We start from the raw sequence: 12,559 nt of genomic DNA, 5'->3' as shown, positions 1-12,559 counted from the left end.
CTAAAGAGGAAAGTGACAAAAATACAATCATAGTAAGGAGGACTTAAATACCCCATTGACAGCAATGGATAGATCATTCGAACAGAAAATCAATAAGGAAATATCGGCCTTAAATGATATGTTAAACCAAATGGACGTAATCGATATTTATAGAGTTTTACATTCCAAAATGACAGAATATACATTTTTCTCAAGTTCACACAGCACATTCTCAAGGACAGACCATCTGTTGGTGCACAAAACTAATCTCAATAAATGGAAGAACACTATAACTATACCAAGAATATTTTCTGACCACAACAGTATGATACTAGAAATTAACTACAAGAAAAAATCTAGAAAAACCACAAATATATGGAGGTTAAACAACATGCTACTAAACGACTATTAGGTCAAAGAAGAAATAAAAGAAGGAATCAAAAGATACACAAACGAAATGATAATACAGCATAAAAATTTGAGGGATGCAGCAAAAGTGGTACTAAGAAGGATGTTTATAGCAGTACAGGCCACAAGAAATAAAAATCTCAATTTCATGCTTCACCTTAAAGAACTTGAAAAAGAAATGAAGCCAAACATCAGAAGAAAGGAAATAATAAAAAATTAGAGTAGAATGAAACAAAAGAGAGAACAAAATGACAAAAGAAAAATTAATGAAACAAAGACCCGGTTCTTTGAAGAGACAAATAAAATTGACAAACCTCTGGCTAGACTCACTAAGGAAAAAAGACAAAAGACTCAAATAAAATCAAATGAAAGAGAAGTTATAATGGACACCACAGAAATATAAAGGGTTATAAAAAAACTATGAAAGGCTATATGACACCAAATTCAATAACCTAGAAGAAATAGACAAATTCTTAGAAATATGTAACCTTCTTAGACTGAACCATGAAAAATTGGAAAACCTAAAAAGACTGATCAACAATAAAAAAATTGCAATGGCAATCAAAAACCTCCCAAAAAACAAAGTCTGGGACCAGATGGCTTCATTGGTGAATTCTACCAAACATTCAAAGAAGAGTTAATACCTATTCTTCTCAAACTCTTCTAAAAAATTGAAGAAGAAATATTTAACTCATTGTACAAGGCTAACATTACCCTGATACCAAAACCAGGCTAACACAATACGAAAAAAATTATAGGCCAATATCTCTGATGAACATAGATGTAAAAATCCTCGACTAAATACTAGCAAATCAAATTCAACAATACATTAAAAAGATATTATATCATCAAGTGGGGATGCAATGATGGTTCAACATATGCAAATCAATGATATAACACATTAAAAAACAAGATAAAAATTATGCAATCATATGGATAGATGTAGAAAAAGCATTTGAAAAGCTACAACATCCACTTATGATTAAAACCCTCAGTAAAATGGTTATAGAAGGAAAGTACCTTAACATAATAAAGTCCATATATGAAAAACCCTCGGCTAATATAGTCAATGGTGAAAAACTGAAAGTCTTTCCTCTAAGATTAAGAACAAGACAAGGATGCCCACAGTACTGGAAGTCCTAGCCAGAGCAATTGGGCAATGGAAAGAAATAGAAGGCATCCAAACTGGGAAACACTGTCACTATGTGCAGATGACATGATTCTAAAACTCTAACGACTCTGACAAAGATTATTAACAACAATAAACAAATATAGCAGAATTGCAGAGTATAAAAATCTGTTGCACTCCTATATGCTAACAATATCAGAAAAAAATAAAAATAAAAACTATTGTAACAAAATGGATAAAATATCTAGAAATAAACTTAACACAGGAAGTAGAGAACCTTAAAACTACAAGACATTGAAGAAGACACTAAGAAATGGAGAGTCCATGTTCATGGACTAGAAGAATCAACATAGTTAAAATGACCTTATTATCTAAAGCGATATATAGATTTAATGCAATCCTCATCAAAATCCCAATGACACTTTTCAAGAATAAAAAAATCCTCAAATGTGCATGGATCTAATAAAAACCCAAATAGCCAAAGCAATACTGAGGAAAAAAAGAACAAAGCTGAAGGTATTACACTCCCTGACTTCAAATTATACTACAATGCTAACAATAATCAAAACTGTATGATATTGGCAGGAAAAAAGCAGACTCAGATCAATGGAACAGAATTGAGAGCCCAGAAATAAACCCACACATAAATGGGCAACTAATTTTAAACAGAGGAACTACAAACATACAATGGAGAAAGGAAAGCCTTTTCAATAAATGGTGCTGGAAATTGGAAAGTCATATGTAAAAGAATGAAACTAGACTGCTGACGCTATACACAAAAATTACCTAAAAATGGATTGCAGACTTGAATATGAAACCTGAAACAATAAAATGCATAGAAGAAAACATAGGCACTAAACTTGTGGACCTTGGCCTTAGAGGGAATTTGGTGAACTTGACCCCAAAGGTAAGGGAAATAAAAGTAAAAAGAAATGAATGGGACTATATCAAACTAAAAAGCTTCTGCACAGCAAAAGAAACCCAACAAAACAAAAAGGCAACCAAATGTGAGGAGATATTTGCAAATAATACCTCCAATAAGGGGCTAATATCCAAATATATAAAGAACTCATACAACTCAACAACAACAAAAATCAAACAATGCAATTAAAAAATGGGCAGAGGACCTGAACACTTTTCTCAAGAAGGCATAGAGATGGCCATCAGGTGTATAAAAAGGTGCTCAACTTCATTAGCTATAAAAGTAATGCAATCAAAACCACAATGAGATACTACCTTACACCCGTCAGAATGGCTGTTATCAATAAGACAAGAAATAGCAAGTGTTAGAAAGGATGGTAGAGAGAAGGGAACCCTTGCACACTGCTAGTGAGAATGTAAACTGGTGTAGCCTCTATAACGGTATGAAGGTTCCTCAAAAAAATTAAGAAAAGAGCTACTATATGACCCAGCAATCCCTCTTCTGAGTATCTGCCCCCCCCAAAAATTGAAAACACTTATTTGTTTATATGTACTATATGTTCATTGCAGCATTATTCACAATAGCCAATACATTGAAGCAGCCTAAGTGTCCTTTGATGGATGATTGGACAAAGATGTGGTACATATATACAATAGATTACTTGGCCATAAAAAATGATGGAATATTGCCATCTGTGACAACATAGATAGATCCTGAGAGTATCGGGATGAGTGAAATCAGACAGAAAAGGACAAGAACCATATGATTTCACTCACATGTGGGACATAAAACAGAAACAAAACAAACTCATGACACAGACAAAAGTATGGTGGTTACTAGATAAGAAGTGGGTAAGGAGGAGGATGAAGAGAGGAAAGGGGGTCAAATATATGGTAATGGAAGGAGACTAGACTTTGGGTGTGAGCAACAATGAAATACACAAAGAATGTATTATAGAATTGTATGCCTGAAACATAATTTGATTAACCAATTTACCCCCAATAAATTTAATTTAAAAAATAAATAAAAGGGCTTAATAGGTTTCTCTAGGTTTCCTGAATCATATCTGAAAACACTTTGGAGAAGAGAATGAAAAAACTCTATCAAATTAACTTGTATCCAAATGTTGAAATCTGCCTTTGCTATATTTAGTTTTATACATAATATATGCAAACACAGAGCAGCCTCCGCCAACACCTCTCAGTTAAGCTTTCTAACTATGAACTGATTGAGTCTGCTATTCATTCAGTCACTCCATTCATTGAGCCTATATTCACTAAACTGTAATGAACTCCAGGCACTGTGGTTAGAGATTGGATTTATAGAGATTAAAGATAACATTTATGCCCTTAGGGAGAATAAGGCCACAATCACAGTCTAGAGGTTGGGGGCAGGGGTGGGTAGACAAAAAAAAAATCACTATAAAACAAATGATTAGTAATCTAATACACAAAACCACATGTTACTAGAGGGAAACCGGAGGAAAAGTGCTCAATAAGAGCTTCCAGGGAGAAGCCATAACTAAGTCAAATCATAATAAGAATTATCAAGATAAAAGGGTATGGACAATCTAGACACTGAGAATTACATGTGCAAAAAAAGGCAAAAAACAAACAAAACAAAACTGATAGCAAAATGTTGTGGAATGGGCAAAAAATAAAAGTATATTAGAAAATTACTTTGGCATTAGCACAAAAGACTTTTAGGGGAAAAATGGATTGTGGAATTGGGAATTAAATTAATCTATTACATACTGAGTTATGGAAGATAAGGAAAAGAAATAAGGGACAGATTCAAAAACAGATAGGAAGGAGACTTGATTATGTACCAGAGTTCTGGCTTGGGAATCTAGAGTCCCATTCGCTCTTCTTTGAGGCACTGTACGGTGGACTCTGTGGTATGCTGTCTACGTCCCCCTTCCTCAGAACAAGGGCACACATTTCTCCAGGGTCAGAGACTGTTGATGACTGACAGCTTGCAGCAGAAGTCCCCCTCAGCTGAAGAAATCCATCTTGCTCAATGTGATGGTCCCTTCCTGGAAGTAGCCTGATCCACTGACTGGTTAGTGCAAGGGTATAAGGCCAAGACCTCTTGCTCCAGTTAGGGACAACTCTTCAGGGTCTTCCCAGCTTCAGCACTCCCCGTGGGATCAGCCTAAGAACAAGTAAGTCTCTTCCTGTCCAATCTTTCCTCTTTCACTCTCCAACAGGTACTGATCCTGAGAGCATTCCCCAATGAATATCCTGCACACAAATCTTCACCACAGATAACTAGATCTGTGACACAGTACAAGTTGATTTTTTGCTTCCTTGTTTGTTTTTGCAAGGAGAGGAAGAAGGTGAATAATACTAATGACCATGACAACACATATCTTATATCCTTACTATGTATCAGATACTATTCTTGTTATTTTACTTAACCCTTTTCTTGTTAAAAAAAAAAAAGTGCAGTTTGCTGCCAGTGTTAATTTAACATCATGTGTAGGAATGCTATGTTTTCTAAGCTTTGACATTTTCAGTGATCGAGAATTACTATATTTTTTAGGTGGAAGTACTACCACTAAAAACAGAATACTATAAATAGAATGACGTGATTTGTTTCCAAAGACTATTGATATACTAGAGAGATGTGAAAATAATAATAAAAGCAAAATATTTTGAGGCAGTCTTTGGGGGTAAGGTTAAGACTGTAATCCGTGAGCTATCTTGGGGTAAATGCTGCAGCCGCAAGCGCCACCGGTGAATATTCTCGGGGCAAACAGGAAATGAGGTAATTATAAGCTCTTTAATTATGCTCTTCATGTATACAGGCAAACAATTTTTAAAAAGGAATGCTTATGGAAATTTTTGAGATGCTTTTGAGATAGAAGCCTTGGAGAATCTGATTAAACCTGTGGACCTCTCTAGTAGGAAAATGTATTATGCCACAACTCAAGTCCTGAAATATTCTTACAAATCAAATACTAAATACAAGTGAACCTTTCTGGAAAGTGTATAATACCCAATTTGGTAATCATATTTTTATTACAATATAAAGACTCTACTATTGAAATTTTTTCATCATTTAACTTACTATATATGATAAAGGTTCTGAATCATTAAAAGTAGGTACTAAAAAAAGGATTCTTGAGAAGCAATTTAAACTTCCACCCAAAATACTGAATTGCTCAGGCTGATTAATACCAGCATTTGGATTTAAGCTTTTAGGAAACATCAACAACTAAGTGAACCTGGAATGGGGGACAGAGGGAAAGAGACAGAATAGGAAAGAGGACAAATGACAGTATATGGGTAAAGTCTGCTTAGAGATATGGGAAAAAGTATTGCCAAACCTCATTTCCATGGTTTACTTAATATAACTGTACTGCAAGTATGCTACTTTTTGCCTAGTATAAAAGCAAGCAAGTTCAAAATCATTATTTAAAAATATACTAATTTCACAGTTATTTTCAAAGATCTCAGGAAAAAAAGATGCATCAAATATGTTATTGGAAACAGAAGCAAAACAAAATCTGTCACTTCAGGGTTTTTCCCAGGGTTAGAGGACGAGCGGACACAGATGGACGCGCGCGCCCACACACACACACACATCAAATACTTTATACCTGATATATATAAATTTAGAAATAGAAACTTTGTCTAACAAGAAATACATTGTAAATTGATTGTAAACTCTACCAGGAAGTCTGAAATGGCTAAAACTAAGCTAAGAATCTGAAACACTTGCCTTATGAAATAAGGTCAGTTATTTAATTTTCTGGATACTTTAAGTTTGCTTCCCCAAAACAAAGGGGAGAAGGGAAGCTCTGGGAGTTCATGAAATAGAACTAAGCTAGGAGAATATTTTTACGTCTACAGGCTCAATTTTATTATAAGTACAAGTGACAGTACTGTGTTACTGAAATTCTGCTATAGAGATCAATAATTTCTCATGTAATGAGTAAGTAATACAGTAATTATAGAAAGATATATATCTATAAACAAAATACTAAATTTTCTTATAAGAAAGACTAGTTTTCCATTTTAATAAAAGTAAACTTTATTATGGCATATATTATTTTACTTTCAAAGTGATTTCTCTTTGAACCACCTTGAACAATATTAAACAATCTTCAAATGACTATATATCATTAGCCTATAAAAAAGAAAAGATATATATAGCAATTTGTGATAAAGCCAAAAATACAACCACATCCTCCTGGCATCAACTCTAATGCTCAGCTTCCCATCTTTTCTTAAATGCAGTTCTAAGATTTACCAAGAACCAAGAATAATGTACACATTTTCGACTACAATACTAAGAAAGGCAAGCTAAGTGTAGCAATCAAAGTACTGTTCTCATAAATCAGAAGAGATGCTACTGGAGATAGACAGAAAAGCTGCTTTTAAAAGCAGTTACTGTTCATAAAGTAATGGACAGACTGAATACCATCATCTATTAATAAGTACTCTTACCTAAGAAAATCATAGGATTTTTAGGCAGTTCAGATTTATATGAACACTGAGTAAGGAGTCACTGAGATTTATCTTTGCCATAAAATCTTGACATAGTGTTACTTTGAAGTCTTTTAAACTGTCCACTGAAAGATTTCTTCATTAAAAGGATTTTACCAGTTTTAGATTTAATATATCCACTAACCTCTTGAGAATTTTTGGATTATGAAAATGAGAGGATACAGAGCATACTTTTTTTTTTTTCATACTTTCTGGTTTTAATATCATTATTAAGTTTCTTGGATGCACCAATTAGATTTGCTTTTAAAATAATCATTAATGGTTATAGTGAGTCAAAATTCTGAAACACATTTCCTTCCTTTGTAAATGATTTTCAATGCAAAAATAAATTATGTATCATTTCAATCAAAAAATTTGAAAAATTAGTAGCCTTCTACTCATTTATGGCTCAACACGTAAAAGCATGTATTGGTTATAAAAGGTCAAACACAAATGTATGCTAGAAGCAAACATTAAAATATGATGTAGAAATGGAACCTAATCATTCTAATATGCAATTGTCTAAAGTAACTATTTACAGCAGTGTACGCCAATAAAAATATGTGACATTTGTAATTTTTCATTTTCTATAGCATAATTAAAACGGTAAAAATGACCATAAAATTAATTTCAATACACCTCATTTAAATCAATGTTATTATTTCAACATATAATCAATATAAAAATATCATTACTGAGATATTTTACAATGTTCTTTTTTATATTATTTCTTTGTATAAAAAACTTTTTATACAAAAACCTTTTACACTCTCAAGTGCTGTGCTGGAGCACTCAAACTGGCTTGTGAGAATTGACTGTGCCTATCCTTTTCCAGTCAAGATTTGTAACATCACATTGGTAGTTTGAATTGACCAAGGTAGGAGTATTTACATCAGAGAAATCAGAAAATGACATAAATCAGGGTTTTTATTACCCCCCAGAAAGCTGGTTTACCAACATATCACTGCCATCAGCACATCTCAACTTGGACCAGCCACATTTTCTAGTACTAAAAAGTCATCACATGTCACTAGTGGCTACTACACTGAACAGCACAGACCGGGCATACAAATAGAATCAGACTTCCAGAGTTAGCAATTTGAAATATTCAAAATATCCAGTTTTCTAGAAGATATTGTAAAGCATAGAAAGAAACTAGAAAGTAGGGCCCAGTTATAGGAGAGATTAATACAGACTGTCCCCAAGGAAGCAGAGACATTGGACTTACTAAACAAGGACTTTAAATCAACTTTGTTAAATATTGTCAAAAAGCTATATAAGAAAATACAGATAAAAAGCTAAAGGAAACCAGAAGAACTAATAGTTGTAAATAGCAATAAAGAGAATGAAAGTATAAAAGGGAACCAGACAGAAATTCTGCCACTGAAAAGTATAACCAAAAAAGAAAATGAAAAAGACCGTTTCAGCAGGTAAAAAAAAAAAAAAAAAAAGCAAGCAAATTTGAAGTAGGTCAATTGAGATTATCCAGTTTGAAGAGAAGAAAGAGTAAAGAATGAAGAAAAATGAACACAGCCAAAGAGACATGTGAAACACCGTCAAGTGTACCAACAGATACATAATGGGACACTCAGATGGAACAGAGACAGAAAGGAGTAAAAAAGAATAGTTGAAGAAAATAGCTGAAAATGCCTCAAATTTGATATAAGACACACATCCAAGTAGCTCAACAAAATCCAAGAAAGATAAACACAGAAAGATCCACATTGAAACACATAATAAACAATCAGCAAAATCCAAAGACAGAGAATCTTGAGAGCAGCCAGACAAACCACTAGTCACATACAGAGACACTCAATAGATTAACAGCTAATTTTGTTTAGTAGTAACCATAAGGCCAGAATGCAGTGAGATGACATTTTGCTGAAAAAAATATAACTGTCAACCAAGATTCCTATGTGTGACAAAACTATCAAAAGTGAAGACATAATTAAGACATTCCCAGATAGACAAAAGCTGAGGTAATTTTTTGCTCATAGACCTGTCCTACAAGAAATGCTGAAGAGACTCCTTCAGGCAGAAATGAAAGGTCACTAGAAAGTAGTTCAATGCCATACAAAAATAAAGAACATTGGTAAATACATAGGTATATAAGTCAGTCTTTTTGGTACGTAATGCTTCTCTTTTTCTTCCAATATGATTTGAAAAACAAATGCATACATAATTATTAATCACATTAATGGGTGTATATATAATGTATAAAGATGCAATCTGTGACAACAAAAAGGGAGAAAGAGCTATAAAGAAGCAGAGTTTTCGTATATTATAGATGTTACATTGGTGTTGTTATAAGTATAATAGGTTAATTGGAATCCCCAGTGTAACTACTAAAAAAATAATTAAAAATATACAGAAAATGAAATGAGAAGAGAATCAAAAAAGTACACTATAAAAAAAATACAAAAGTTGGCAGTCATGGAAGAACTAAGGAATAAAAGAAATGTGACACGTAGAAAACAAAGAGCAAAATGACAAAAGCGAACCTTTTTTACTAGTAATTATTTTATTTGTAAATAGATGAAAATCTCCAATCTCAAATATTGGAAAAAATGAATAAAAATACACAAACTATATGCTCTGCAAGAGATTCACTTTAGATTCAAAGGATAAAATAGGTTGAAAGTGAAAGGATGAAAAAAGATATTCATGAAAACATAACCAAAAGAGAGCTGGGTGGCTATACTAACAATAGGTAAAGCTGCTTTTCAGTCGAAAGTTATTACAAGAGACAAAAAGGACATTATATACTAATAAAAGAGTCAATCCATCAAGATGTAACAATTAACACAAATACACTGAAAAAGAGACATAAAACACATGAAGCAAAAAAGAATTGCTTTCAATACATGAAAGAATTGAAAGTAGAAGCATATAGTTGTATAATAATGGTTGGAAACTTCATTATAGACCAATATCCCTTATGAGGATACAAAAATCCTCAACAAAAATACTAGCAAACCAAATCCAGCAGCACAATAAAGGACGATAAGCCGTGACCAAGTGGAATTTATCCCAGTAATGCCAAGGTGATTCAGCACATATTAATCAATGTAATGTACCATATTAACAGAATAAAGAACAAAACCCAATGATCATGTCAATTGGTGCTAAAAAAGCATCTGGCAACATCCAACACACTTTCATGATTATAGCACACACATAAACTGGAAAAAGAAGGAAACTTCTTAACATATAAAAGGGCATATATGAAAACCTGCAGGTAATAGCAAACACACAGATAAAGAGTAAAAACCTTGCCCCTAAAGTCAAGAACAAGACAGGGATACATGCTTTCACTGCTGCTACTCGACATTGTATTAAAAGTTCTAGCAATTAGGCAAAAAAGAAAAGACGACCAAATGAAAATGAAAAATTAAAACTATATTCAGAGATGAAATGGTCTTATATATAAAAAATCCTTTAAAAATCCATTAAAAAACTATCAGACTTAATAAATAAATGAATTCGGCAAAGTTGCAGGATACAAGAAGAACACAAATCAGTTGTATTCTAACACTACTAGTAAACAATCAGAAAAAGACATTAAGAAAATGATTCTTTTACAACAGCATTCAAAAGAATAAAATACCAAGGAATAAATTTAGCCCAGGAGATGAAAATATGTATGCAAAAACTAAAAAATATATATATTGCTAAAAAGAATTAAAGACCTAAATAAATCGGAGGGAAAAAAACCCTTGTTCATGAATTGAAAGATAACATTGTTAAGATATCAATACTAACTACCCAAAGCAATCTAGAGATTCAATGCAATCCCTATGAAAGTTCCAGCAGTTTTTTTCTTTTTTGCAAAAATTGGAAAGTCAATACTCAAATTCATATGGAATTGCAAGGGTTTCTAAATAGTCAAAATAATATTGAAGAAAAGAACAAATTTGGCAATTCACATTTTCTGATTTCAAAACTTACTACAATGCTACAGTTATTAAAAAAGAAGTATGTTATTGGCAAAAAAGATAAGATATAGAGACCAATGCAGTAAAATTGAGAGTCCATAAATGAACCCATATATCTATGTCCAAATGAGTTTTGAAGGGTGCAAGACCATCACAATGGGGAAACAGTCTTTTCAATGAATGATGCTGAGAAAACTGAATATTCACATGAAAATGAATAAGGTTGGACCCTCCTATCACACCACATTAAAAAAATAACTCAAAATGGATCAATGATATACATATAAAAGCTAAAACAATAAGACTCCTATAAGAAAATGTGTCACTCTTCATAACTTTGAATCTGGCAATGAACTTTTAGATAGGACATCAATGGTGCCACCATTATCTTAGACCTGAAATCCTAATAATCTTATACATTTAGTACCTTTTATTTATGCATTCTCTCTTCCTAATTCCCGATCCCCCTTCAAAGCTTAATTCAAAGATAATCTCTTGTAGAGAGTGTTCCATGGTCTCCCCTGCTGGTTATACTCACCTATCTTCAGAAGACCTAAGATATTCTATATGTATACTAGTACCCCTCATTATCTACGGTTTCAGTTACTGTAGTCAACCATGCTACAAAAGTATTACATTTCTCCAACCATCAACACTGTCATGGGTTAATGACCCAGGATCACCCAAAGCAGATGATCCTCCTTCTGATGTATAGTCAGAAGGTCAATAGTAGCCTAAAGCTATACCTATGTACTAGCTTCACTCCATCTCATCAGGTAGGCATTTTAGCACCTCACATCATCACAAGAAAGGTGAGTATAGAATAAGATATTGTGAAAGAAAGACCACATTCACATAACTTTCATTACAGTATACTGTTATAGCTGTCCTATTGTATTATTATATATTACTGTTAATCTCCTACTGTGCCTAGTTTATAAATTAATCTTTATTGTAGTTATGTATGTATATGAAGAAACAGTACTTACTGTAGGGTTTGATACTATCTGCAGTTTCAGACATCCACTGGGGGGTCTTGGAATATATTCTCCATATCCCCCATAGAATGGGGGGTGGGGGGTGGGGGATGACTGTGCCTCTCCCATAACACTTGGCAAATGTTTTCCTCCAAACTCTGGTTCTACAGGAGGATTTATATCTGATTCTTCTTTGCATCCCCCAACTGCACCTTGAGCACTGTCTTGTCCAGAGTACTGAAAAACTAAGATCTTAACTAAATTAACTCAATCTAAACTCTGGATACAGTAGGAACAGTGGAGTTCTCTAGAGTAATTATTTTCTACAAGTAAAAATAATTATTTAAGGATATACAATGACTTAGATGTTCCAGCTCTAAAATAAATATTGTTCTTCCTAAACTAAGAAAGCAGAAGTTCCTCTTGAACTCCTTCAAAATCTAAGTCAACTCAAAGGCATACTATAGACAGTAATCCTTGTAATGTCACAATATTTTTTTAAAAAAAGAATATTTACTAAAAAATATATTCTTAAATATTTGGTTTTACATTTGAGAATTTTTTTTAATCTAAATTGTTTGCAAGACAACTCATTTTGACAAACTGTTAGACTTAATGAACTATCATTAGAAGGGGAGATTTAACATAGCAACGACTAAGGCTTACAAGAACATTTAGCCAGCACACATTACATTATCTCCTGCTCTAACCTACAT

At 33.0% G+C, this 12,559-nt stretch overlaps 1 protein-coding gene across 4 annotated transcripts in view; it reads right to left on the bottom strand.

The window, feature by feature from the left end:
- Nucleotides 1–12,559, bottom strand: part of PRIM2 (DNA primase subunit 2) — a 241,133-nt gene that overhangs the window by 22,280 nt on the left and 206,294 nt on the right. The window lies entirely within an intron of this gene.

This window comes from Rousettus aegyptiacus, unplaced genomic scaffold, assembly GCF_014176215.1.
Source record: "Rousettus aegyptiacus isolate mRouAeg1 unplaced genomic scaffold, mRouAeg1.p scaffold_m13_p_1, whole genome shotgun sequence".
Classification (NCBI taxonomy): domain Eukaryota; kingdom Metazoa; phylum Chordata; class Mammalia; order Chiroptera; family Pteropodidae; genus Rousettus; species Rousettus aegyptiacus.
The sequence above is the reverse complement of the archived record's forward strand: the minus strand, read 5'-3'. Positions and strand labels throughout refer to the sequence as shown.